The sequence below is a fragment of the Babylonia areolata genome, chromosome 29, assembly GCF_041734735.1.
Source record: "Babylonia areolata isolate BAREFJ2019XMU chromosome 29, ASM4173473v1, whole genome shotgun sequence".
Lineage (NCBI taxonomy): Eukaryota > Metazoa > Mollusca > Gastropoda > Neogastropoda > Buccinidae > Babylonia > Babylonia areolata.
Window position 1 is genome coordinate 10258516 of NC_134904.1, and position 12500 is coordinate 10271015.

General features: G+C 41.1%; 1 long non-coding RNA gene across 1 annotated transcript; it reads left to right on the top strand.

Annotated features, from left to right (window-relative positions):
• Window positions 1–1592: 1592 nt before the first annotated feature.
• On the top strand, window positions 1593–9580 carry LOC143275065 (uncharacterized). Its single transcript, XR_013053340.1, has 4 exons — window positions 1593–1728; window positions 2360–2390; window positions 8569–8676; window positions 9529–9580. It is a non-coding gene; the product is annotated as an uncharacterized LOC143275065 (long non-coding RNA).
• Window positions 9581–12500: the final 2920 nt, after the last annotated feature.

The window sequence follows — 12500 nt, forward strand, 5'->3', positions numbered from 1 at the left end:
TATCCCATAACTACCTCCTGACCATTAAGGGGTAAGTATGGGATATTCCACACATACCTCCCAACCATTAAAGGTAAGTATGGGATATCCCAGAAATAACCCCAGCGGTAAATCTGAGCCACAGCACAGTTACCTCCCATGAGTTAATCTGGATTAAGAGGGGGTAACTCTGGGATATTCCAAAATGACACCCCTCCAACTTAATTATATATATATATATATATATATATATTTTTTTTTTTTTTTTTTTTTTTTTTTTTTTTTTTAGCCTATTTGTGACTTCATATATTTCTTCAAGAACAGTAGGGGGCAGATCAGGTGTGGTAGGGGTTTAACCTGGATTTATCCCAGGGAGGTACGTTTGGTAAGTTTGAAGGCATTGCAAATCTGCCCACGGGGCTAAGAATTAGAAGGTGGTAAATCCAGTCTGTTACACCAGCAGTTCGCTTCGCCACCCCCACGCCCCCTCCTCTCTCTCTCTCTCTATATATATATATATATAATTTTTTTTATGTGTGGGTGTGGGTGTGCGTGCACGCACGTGCGCCTTTGTATGTGTATGTGCGTTTGTCTTTGTGTGCATGTGTTTGGCTGCGTGTGTTGTTGTGTGTGTGTTGGTTGTAGTTGTTGTGTGTGGTTGTGTGGGTGTTGGTGTGTGTCGGTGTGTGTGTGTTTGTTGTTGTTTTTAAGCATAATAGACATAGTGAGTCAAAATGATACAAAACAATGTCTGTCACAGCTGAATTCACAACATGATAGCTAATTCCTCCTTTGTATGAACGCTTACAGAAACCTTTACACTGAAGGATCCACTCGTGATTCTTTCTTTCTCTCCGTCTTGTTTGTTCAAGACAACAGCTGTCCAGTCCATGTTTTCGTGAATCTGGTTGGATCTTGTGGCTTTGGGCATAAAGCTTAGCCAGGTGACATTTAATAAACCATGTAGAAGTATGTTCTGATCCACCCGTTTGGTCTGAAGGGAAGAAAGGATTAATTCGGATGATGTACACCCACTCTTTCACATCGCCAAGTGCGTGCTTCGCACGGATCCTCAGTTCATTATCTAATCCGAAAGACTATACGTTCAGTTTGATTTTCTAGTCAAACTTGGGAGAAAGTGCGATAGCAGGGTTCGATCCCAAACCCTCGTAGGACTCTGTGTCAATTGGCTGATGAGCTTCTTTACCATTCTGCCACCTTCCTCCGCCCACACGTCAACAACATGCAGTAATAATCATATTCATAAATATATCCATACTATCTTGAATGAAATTGGATTAAGTAGCTTCTGGTTAAACCGGCACAGTCTTGAAGTACATCCCACTTGGTTCAAAGAGAAGTTTCTTTGAAAGTGACAGACAAAAGTATTTACGTAGATATTATAGAAACCGCCTGAACTCCCTTAAATTACGCCCATTGTTTTCCGAAAAAAAAACCAAACCAAAAGAATATTGTTAAAACTAACAATATATGGATATTGAAAAGATGGCCATATGTTCCACGTGGCCCTCTTCAGTCACGTGACACTTGTGACGTCATGTCGACAAGCTGTATATAGGAAGAGTGGCTGTGTGTCATCCTCATTCGCGGCGAAACGAACCAACAGTTCTCATTTCGACGTATAAAAAAAGTAAAAAAAAAAAAAAAAAACACCAAAAAACTGCAGCATCATGAGGTTTGGTCCCTTCTTTGTTCTTTCTCTGCTCTTGGCTTCAGCTGGATCTGTTGGTAAGTTGGCTTTTGTCATTGAGAGACTGACAAAGAGACAGACAGTGAGTTTGCGTGCGTTCACGTTTATGTGGGAGAAAAAGGGATATAGAACCATCCTTTCACAAGTACCTACGTGTATATATATATATATATATATATATATATATATATATATATGTGTGTGTGTGTGTGTGTGTGTGTGTGTGTGTGTGTGTGTGTGTGTGCATACATATGCATAAATACATATATATGTACACCACCCACCCACCCACACACACACACACACACACACACACACACACACACACACACACACACATATATATATATATATATATATATATTATAGTAAATCCCACTTTGTATATACAGATGGGCACGTGTGTACGTGGGTATGTTGGTGAGGTGTTAGAGGTTGAGGTGGCGGAGTCTTTATGTGTGAAGGAGAAGAGGTGGAGACAGACAGACAGACTTTGAGAGAGACAGGGATATAACATTTGTCATGGTAGTAAACATTCTGAAAAAAACTTGTCCATCTTTCTGTCATCTGCATGTGATAGTGATGTGTCATGTAGGAAAGGAATTCTGAGTGAGAAAGACTTGTACCAGACTGATATAACTTTAATGGTTTTTATCCCTGTTCTTTCAGTTTCGGATCCGTCTGAGGACCGTGACGTGAGGTAAGGAGACCAGTTTCTTGTTTTGTCTTGCCTTACATTGCGCTGTGTTGTGTTGCTTCATGTCGTCTTGCGTTGGGGTGGGTTTTGTAGCTTTTCTGCTTTATCATGTTGTGTACATTAATCGCGTAAATGTCTTGATGAATTGATCCCCATAATAACGGACTTAACCAATGATTTTCTTTCATCAGGTGATGTTCCATCCTCATTCAAAAAAACCATTTTCACTCCCGTTGTTGGAAAAGAAAATTTTTGATTGAACGGTAACTAAATGTTATCCAGTATCCAAATTACCCTTCCTATCTAAATTTTTTTTTAAAAGTTGCTCTTCATCAAACTTGCACATCATTCCAGCGTTCCAGTCTGCTGATCGTTCAAATCATAGTCCAGAAACTGTTCTTTTAAAATTTATCAGTGATCTTCTTACTGCATGTATTTTTTGGAGAGTTTCCATACTGGCACTGTCAGATCTTTCAGAAGCATTTGATATGCTAAATCATGGCATTCTGCTAGACAGGTTGCACAAATGTTTTATAGTCACTGGAAAAGTACTGGACTGTTTCCAATCACATCTTCGTTGTGGAACACAAACTGTGACTGTAAACAGTAAATGGTCCAAGTGAATCAAACTTAAAAATGGTGTGCCACAAGGTTTTGGCATGGGACCTTTTCTCTTTACAACATACATAAAAACCACTGAGCATTCACTCAGAGACAGAACACAGCGTGTCTCAGTGAACAGTGTCACTGTCAGACAGAACACACCATGTCTCAGTGAACACTGTCAGACAGAACACACCATGTCTCAGTGAACACTGTCAGACAGAACACACCATGTCTCAGTGAACACTGTCACTGTCAGACAGAACACACCGTGTCTCAGTGAATAGTGTCACTGTCAGACAGAACACACCATGTCTCAGTGAACACTGTCAGACAGAACACACCATGTCTCAGTGAACACTGTCAGACAGAACACACCATGTCTCAGTGAACACTGTCACTGACAGACAGAACACACCGTGTCTAAGTGAACACTGTCACTGTCAGACAGAGCACACCGTGTCTCAGTGAACACTGTCAATGTCAGACAGAACACACCGTGTCTCAGTGAAAGGGGAGAGAAGTGTGGTAGGTTTTCGCTGAACACTGAAGCTGACTGCTCAGTCTCCCTTTACTGACAAAGTTCAATTCAGTTATTCGAGAAGCATCATTGCGTGATGTGCGTGTGATGTGTTTGTGTGTGGTGTGTGTATGTGTGTGATGCATGTGTTTGGTGTGTCTGTGTGATGTGAGTAATATGTGTGTGTAGGGGGGGGGGAGGTATGATTGTGTGTGATGTGAGTGATGTGTGTGTGTGTGTGTGTGTGTGTGTGAGAGAGAGAGAGAGAGAGAGAGAGAGAGAGAACGTGTGTAGTGTATGGTGTGTGTTTGACATGTGTGCATGTAGTGTGTGTGATGTGTGTGTGTGTGGTTTGTGTGATGTGAATGATGTCTGATGTGTATGTGTGTGTGTGATGTGTGTATGATGTGTGTGTGATGTATGTGTGCGTGCGTTTTGTGTAATGTGTGTGTGTGTGTGTATGTGTAATGTGAATGATGTGTGATGTGTATATATGTGTGATGTGAGTGCTGTGTGATGTGTGTGCTGTGTGTATTTGGTATATATGTGTAGTGTGTGTGTGTGTTGGTGGTGTGATGAGTGGTATGACATGTGTGTGTGTGTGTGTGTGTGTGTGTGCATGTGTGTGTTGTGTATGATGTGCTTTTCATGGAGTCCACCTTCATTGCCGGCCTTGGTATCCTCCCCCAGCCAGACTCAACATCAAAGAGTGACGGCTGTGGTTTTCCTGGCATAGATGGGACATACAACCGGAGATTAGAAAAGAGAGATAAACCACTCGCGGCAGGCACCTTCTTACTGTCTATAACAGTGCTGAAGCCGTTTTGGGGCACACACGCAGTGCGGAAGGGTGGGGGTAAATCACCCTCTCCTTCCCCACCTGAAGGAAACTGGTCGGTTCTGACGGTTCAGCTGCAGTAAAGCGAAAGTTAAGTTACGCCTGGAATTTCCCACGTGTAGTAAGATTCACTGTATACAATGAAAACCGATTCATTTTTGCTTTGGTTTTTAGCACGTTTGCATCTGCTTGAATGTAGATAATATAAAAAGAAAATAAAGCAGCTCCCCCCACCACCAACTCCCCCCCCCCCCCTCCCCCCCCAGCGCAATGTTGCACATGAGAGAGACAGTTGTAAATTATTGAACTGCGTTTTCGTAACGCTACTTTTTCTTCACACTTTCTGGTTTACATCACCATTTCTTCAACAACAAATATATATATATATATATATATATATATATCAAAACATAAAACACATATTCAGCTCTGTCTCTCTTCTAACATCTGTCTATACATACATACATACATGAATACATACATACATAATTTCATATAGATCTATCAGTATGTAAATCTAAATCTATCTATATGTACATAATCATATATATAATTCATATATATACGAACGCTTCATGTTGCCCGAGCAGACCGTTGTATTGTGCTCTTTCTCTCTCTCTAAGTCTCTGTCTCTGTCTCTCTCTCTCTCGGGAGTTTTACATGGCTGTTAAAAGCATCTACGATTCTGTACTTGTATGTGTTCGTGACAAAGGTATTTATTCAGACTTTTTTCAGTGTCCAAGAGGGGTTAAACAAGGTTGTATGCTAAGCTCACAGCTGTTTTCCTTTTTCATCGGTGAATTGGCAGTGGAGTTATCAAAGAAGGGGAGACATGGAATACAAATGATACCTGGCGCAACAGATTTGCTCTTAATGCTATTTGCTGATGATGTTGTTCTCTTGTCTGACACACCCATAGGGTTACAAAATCAATTAAATGCCCTTAAGCAAGAAACAGACAGACTACAACAAACAGTGAATCTCGATAAGACCAATATTATAGTTTTCCGCAATGGAGGTCATCTTTCGACTCGTGAAAAATGGTGCTGTGGTGATAGGGAAATAAAAGTAACCAATACATATAAATATTTAGGAATGTTATTCACAACAAAATTGAGTTTGACATCTGCGTGGGATGAAGCAAACAGAAAAGGGAAAAAAGGTGTAATCCAAATTATAAAATCACTCAGGAGACTGCGTTCGACTGACGCTTTCCCTTAGTTTGGGCGGGGCAAAGGCAGCTCATGAATAATGAATGCGTCTCGCGGCGCAGGCTGCCTGGCTTCAGCAATTTCTGCAAGTGGTTTATCTCTCTTTTCTAATCTCCGATACAACTCATGAACTTGATATGACGTCTCGTCTGGTGACGTCATTTTGATTTTGCGTCATGATAAAGAAACAGTACAAAGCAGTTAACACCGAAATCAAGAGAAGCATGAAGAAGGCAAGGGAGAATTGGATTGAAGGAAAATGCCAGGACATAGAGGAAAACCTGACAAGAAACAACAGCAAGAAAGCCTACCAAGTTGTGAAAGAACTTACCAACACAAGGCAAGGTAGAACTATGTCCAACATCCAGACCAAGGATGGAAAATGTCTAACAGAAGAACAAGACATCCTAAAGCGATGGACAGAATACTGCTCAGAGCTATACAACATACAGACCACAGGTGATCCAGCAATACTGAATGTTCCACCAGCCACTGATAACAGTAATCACCCCATACTCCGTGAAGAAATAGAGGCAGCAATAGCATCGCTGAAAAAAGGGAAATCGGCAGGAGTGGACAACATCCCATCAGAACTGGTCCAAGCAGGGGGTGAAGTTATGATAGATGTGCTACTGAAAATCTGCAACAAGATCTGGCAAACAGGGGAATGGCCCACACCATGGACACAATCACTGATCATCACCCTCCCCAAAAAGGGCAATCTCCAGCAGTGTCAAAACTACCGCACCATCAGCCTGATTAGTCATCCCAGCAAAGTCATGTTGAAGATCCTGCTTAACAGACTGAAACCACAAGCAGAAAACATCATTGCTGAAGAACAGGCAGGTTTCAGACCAGGAAGGAGCACAACTGAACAAATCTTCAACTTGAGGTTGCTATGTGAGAGGTACCATCAACACCAACAAGACCTCTACCACGTCTTCATTGATTTTAAGAAGGCATTTGACAGGGTCTGGCATGCAGCTTTGTGGGCTACCATGGATCTGTACAACATCAACGCCAGCCTGATCAGACTGATACAGCACCTCTATGACAAAGCCACCAGCGCCGTCTACCTCAACAATAGCATCGGGGACTGGTTCAGAACCACAGTCGGAGTGAGACAAGGCTGTCTACTCTCCCCAACACTCTTCAACATCTTCTTACAAAGAATAATGACTGACGCACTGGAAGAGCATGTAGGAACAGTCAGCATAGGCGGCAGAACAATCACAAACCTACGTTTTGCCGACGACATTGATGGACTGGCTGGAAAAGAAGAAGAACTGGCAAGCCTGGTCAAACATCTAGACAAAGCCTCCACATCGTATGGAATGCAAATCAGTGCGGAGAAAACCAAACTGATGACTAACAACACCAACGGCATCAGCATTGACATCAAAGTCAACGACGAAAAGCTTAAAACAGTCCACAGCTTCAAATATCTGGGAGCAATCGTGTCAGATGAAGGATCTAAACCAGAAGTACTCTCGAGAATTGCCCAAACAACAATGGCACTCAACAAGCTGAACACCATCTGGAACAACAAAAACATCGCTCTCAGCTCAAAAATCAGACTGATGCGTTCCCTGGTTATGTCAATATTGCTCTACGCCTGCGAGACTTGGACCCTGACTGCGGACATCGAGAGAAGAATCCAAGCTGTCGAGATGAGATGCTTTCGTAGACTACTTGGCATCTCCTACAGAGACCACATCACTAACACGGAAGTGAAGAACAGAATCAAGCAAAGTATTGGACCCAACGAAGACCTTCTGTCCATAGTGAAAAAACGCAAACTTAGGTGGTATGGACACATCTCCCGATCATCTGGTCTTGCCAAAACGTTCCTGCAAGGCACCGTACAAGGAGGCAGAAGGAGAGGACGGCAGAAGAAGAGATGGGAAGACAACATCCGGGGGTGGACAGGCTTGACGCTCGGTGACGCCCTGAGGAAATCAGAAAACCGTGAAGAGTGGAGAGGGGTGGTGGCCAGGTCAGCAGCGGTGCCCCAACGGTCTGAACCCAGACTACGGGAGAGGTGAAGGTGAAGGTGAAGGTGAAAGAAACATTTGCTTGAAGAAGAGCCTGTGGCTCAACACGTTGCACCTCTTTTTGACTCACTTGTGTAAACAAAGTGAGTCTATGTTTTAACCCGGTGTTCGGTTGTCTGTGTGTGTGTGTGTGTGTGTGTCTGTGTCTGTGTGTCCGTGGTAAACTTTAACATTGACATTTTCTCTGCAAATACTTTGTCAGTTGACACCAAATTAGGCATAAAAATAGGAAAAATTCAGTTCTTTCCAGTCATCTTGTTTAAAACAATATTGCACCTCTGGGATGGGCACAAAAAAATAAAAAATGAAGCCTAATTATATGCAAACTGCATTTACTGTTATATTTATATTTTTTGTATTCTCTAAACTTGGCACTTTGATCTGATATTCTGACCCAACAACAAGAGCAGTCATTATTATCATTTTTTGTTCAAACAGGAACTTCTTTTGCTAAGCATGGAAGTTTTATTTATTTTGCAAACGTTTTGGTGCAGATAGTAAAAAAGGGAAATTACTCTGTAATTAATGCTAGGGGACTTAATTCGCTTTAAACTGATCTTTCTCATCTTAAACATTACATTTTGAAATTATACACAATACATAAAAAGCTTGGATTTTTTTTTTTTCAGTGTATCACAAGTGAGTCTTGAAGGCCTTGCCTCTCTTGTTTCTCATGTTTTGACGTTTGTAAAGATTTAGTCTACTTCTTTCTGATCACTGTGTTCTGTTTGTCCTTGCATGAACCACCACTTTCTGACCAAAGGGATTCCTGTTCGAGCAGTGGTGAACCCTGCGAAAAAAACGCAGACTGCTGCCATGACTATTGTGTAACAGACTGGTCGTGGTGGTCACTGGAAGACATGGACCCCGTGTGCGCATGTAAGTGTACGATATATATATATATATATATCATTGTGTTCTGTTTGTCCTTGCATGAACCACTTTCTGACCAAAGGGCCTCCTGCTTGAGACGTGGTGAACCCTGCCAAGAAGACGCACAGTGCTGCAATTACAATTGTGTGCGGGACTGGCCGTTGTGGTCACTGGACAAAATGGAGGCAGAGTGTGTATGTAAGTGTGTGATACATACATACATTATATATATATATATGTATATATATATGTGTGTGTGTGTGTGTGTGTGTGTGTGTGTGTGTGTGTGTGATAGTCATATCTAACTATGACCATCAGAATAGCAGAGGAGGCAACTGGCTGTCCCGAATATCTATAGTGGAGAGTCTGCTGCCCAAGTTACATCCCCACTCTCTTGTGCCAAGGGTTTTTTTTGGACAGTCGGCGTTGGAATGGTTCCCAAAGGCACACAAACCCCCAAGGCTGCAGCACTAAGAGACAGTGCAAATTTGCCTCCTAGTTTGAGTCATAGTCCGTCACAAAAGACTAAGCTGTAAATGATTTTCAACTGCAATGGAGAAACCATTGTTAATACAGCTCTCACTTTGGTGTTGGCCCAACTGTAAACTGTGATATAAACCGAGTGTTGGTCCTCACACACACACACACACACACACACACACACACACACACACACACACACACACACATATATATATATATATATATATATATATATATATATATATATATCATGAATGAAATCAGCCCAAATAAAATAATATATATGCATGTTTGTAGAATACAAAGAGGGTGAGGGAGACAGTTCTCACACAGTCAGTAAATTGGCTTCCTTCTCGTAATTCACACACGTATGCTATGATTATATTCTCTATGCAATACATTGGCAAGCGAATGTGTGAAAAAGAATGAATTATCAGGCATCAACGCCACTATATCATCTTTTAATTCCATCATGTATCACTTTCACTGTTCCCGATTATTTCAATTTATACACAGTTTTATTCTTTGTGGCGTGAAGAATATGCATTGTCTGTTGCAGAGATAACTGGTTCAAACGAGGACTCCACGGAAACTCACATCACCACGGCTAAGGGAACACTGACCAATGAGGTCTATACAGACCTACTTTTCTCTAATGAAGATTCTGTTCGCAAAAGATGGGGATAAATAAAATAAAATTTGATTTCCTTTATCTGAATTTGAATGTGCACTCGTGGGTTTTTCACTTTTCAGAGACTGCCGAAAGAATGGGTGTGTGGATGTGTGTGTGTCTGTGTGTTGTGAGTAATGTGTGTGTGTGTGTAGGGGGGGGGGTATGATTGTGTGTGATGTGAGTGATGTGTGTGTGTGTGTGTGTGTGTGTGTGTGTGTGTGTGTGACAGCCTGTGTGTATATATCAGTGCCAGTGTTTATCACGTGTGTGTGCTTGTGGGTGTGACGGTGTGTGTGTGTGTGTTCGTGCGTGTGTGCGTGCATGCGTGCGTGTGTGTGTGTTTGTATGTGTGTGTGTATGTTATACATGCATACAGAAACTTACATGCATTCAGAATCACACACACACACATACACACACATGCACGCACACACACATACAGTCGAAAATCACATACATTAAACTACGTTCGTGCATGTATTTGCGTGCGCGTGTGTGTGTGTTGTACATGCACACAGAAACTTACATGCATGAAGAATCACACACACTCATACACACACACATGCAACACACACATACATACACACACACAGGCATGCACACACACACACGCACACACACACACACACGCACACAGAGTCGAAACCCAGACATATGAAACTATGTACGTGCGTGCGCACGCGCAAGCGCGCACGGGTTTGTCTGTTGTACATGCATGCAGAAACTTACATGCATACAGAATCACACACACACACACACACACACACACACACACACACACACACACACAGAGTCGAAACTTGCACACATTAAGCTACAATGATTAAATCTTGATATGGACTGACGAAACAATACCAATATTGCACAACACACAACTTACAGATACGAGGGCTGATCCAAATGTTTTGTCACTATCTTCGTGAAACAAAGTCGGGAGATCCAACGAGCGTGAACTCATCAGAAACATTTCAAGCACTCTCCTCCTCACTACGCACAGTTTCACTCTCCTCAGCAAAGAGTCAAATGAATTTTGATATTCTGATTACGATTAGCAATATAAATATAACAGCAAGCTGAGATTTAACTTGATTTTTGAAAACTTCTTGCCAGGTGGGATTTTTTCTCTCTCCAGTTTTGTAGTTATGCATGCGTTTGAATGACTGGTACGAAAGCGCTTTGATTTGTCTCTGCACAAGATTCAGCGCTATATAAACATAATAATTAATTAATTACAACCAGGTCGCATGGGTCTAACTTACCCTTTGGGGTGGGTGAGGGAGAACTTGGATGGGTTGCTCTTGTTGACAGGTGACACTGAACTTGTCTTCAATGCACACACTCTCTCTCTCTCAAAAACACTTATTCATCTCGCTACTGCACTGGTAAGATCTAGATTGACGTATGGACAGGAGGTATTTTTCTCTGCTCCGAATGCTTTCCTTAAAAAAATGCAAAGCCTAGATAGCAAAGCCATAAAGTTGGCCCTAGGTGTTCCGTTTCATACGAACACATTACAGTCGTATAGAGCTGCAGGAATACTACCTCTTAATGAATTAAGAAAGCTAGCATCGGCAAAATATGTAATTAGAGCAAATGCTACAGAAAATTCTGTCAAAACTGAGATTAATATACGATCTGACAAACTTTTTTCGAAACGAGCGAAACAGAACAGAAATCTAGAAACTATTTCTACATACGTGTCAGATACTATTAATCAATCAAATGTTGATCCACAAAATGTTGCTCCGATTATGAGCACTTCACCAGTTCCATTATGGGAATTAACGGGAGCAGCTTTTGACATTCAATATTGTGACATTAAGAAAGATGAAAATCCCAATATACTAGCTTCTCGAGTCAAAACACACTTGTCTGAAACATACCCCCACCACTTAAAAATATATACAGACGGTTCTGTTCTAGAAAATCAGTTTGCTGGTTCTGGATATGCAATTCCTGCTTTGAAAATTGAAAAGTCATATCATATTGGAAAGGGCTTCTCAATTTTTACAGCTGAATTAATTGCCATCCTTATGGCATTAACATATCTAATTGATCTGCCCCTAAACTTGATTAATGTTTTATTTTGTGTCGAATCAAAATCAGTTCTGCAGTCTATCAAATCAGGTTGTACGAACATTAATTATAATATCATTTTTTAAGTAAGATTTTTTATTCATTGTATTCAAATGAGAGGAACTAATATTGGAATGTGCTGGATTCCCTCACACTGTGGGCTTTTCTCTAGTGAACGTGCAGATCATCTTGCAAAGCTTGGAGCTAAAATCGCTTTAAATGCAGTTGAACTTCCTCATCGTTTATCCTCATCTGAAATGTGTATTATTGTTGAAAGAAATATGCAAAATTCCTTTGTGTCTTTAGAAGGTTTCCGCCTTATTAAATGCTAAAAGAACTGGCAGGGCTGTTAAGAGCATGGCATTTAGGTTATTACTAAATGCCCCATACACAAAATATTGTGAAAATATTGAATGCATTTGCAAGGGACGTTTAACGGTAGAGCAGTTCTAACCCGCTGTTTAGTAATGAAACCATTTTTGCCTCCAGAAATTACGGAACACGTGTTACCAGTTTCAAAAGTTAACATTTTTTTTGAAAAAATTATATATTTCAAACTGTTCTTTATTAAAGTTAGCTAGCTATGTGTTAAATAGTCCAGTTGGTTGTTTATTGTAGGTCCCCACATGAACCTCTTTTCAAAAAATAATGTACAGAAGTCGTGCATATTTGATTTTTTTTTTCCTAATCCCGCTTCCCCCGTCCCCCCTCTCACACACACCCTTCCAATATTATGTTTTTTCTTTCTCCAGTCACTGACACTAACCCTCTCCATTTTAGAT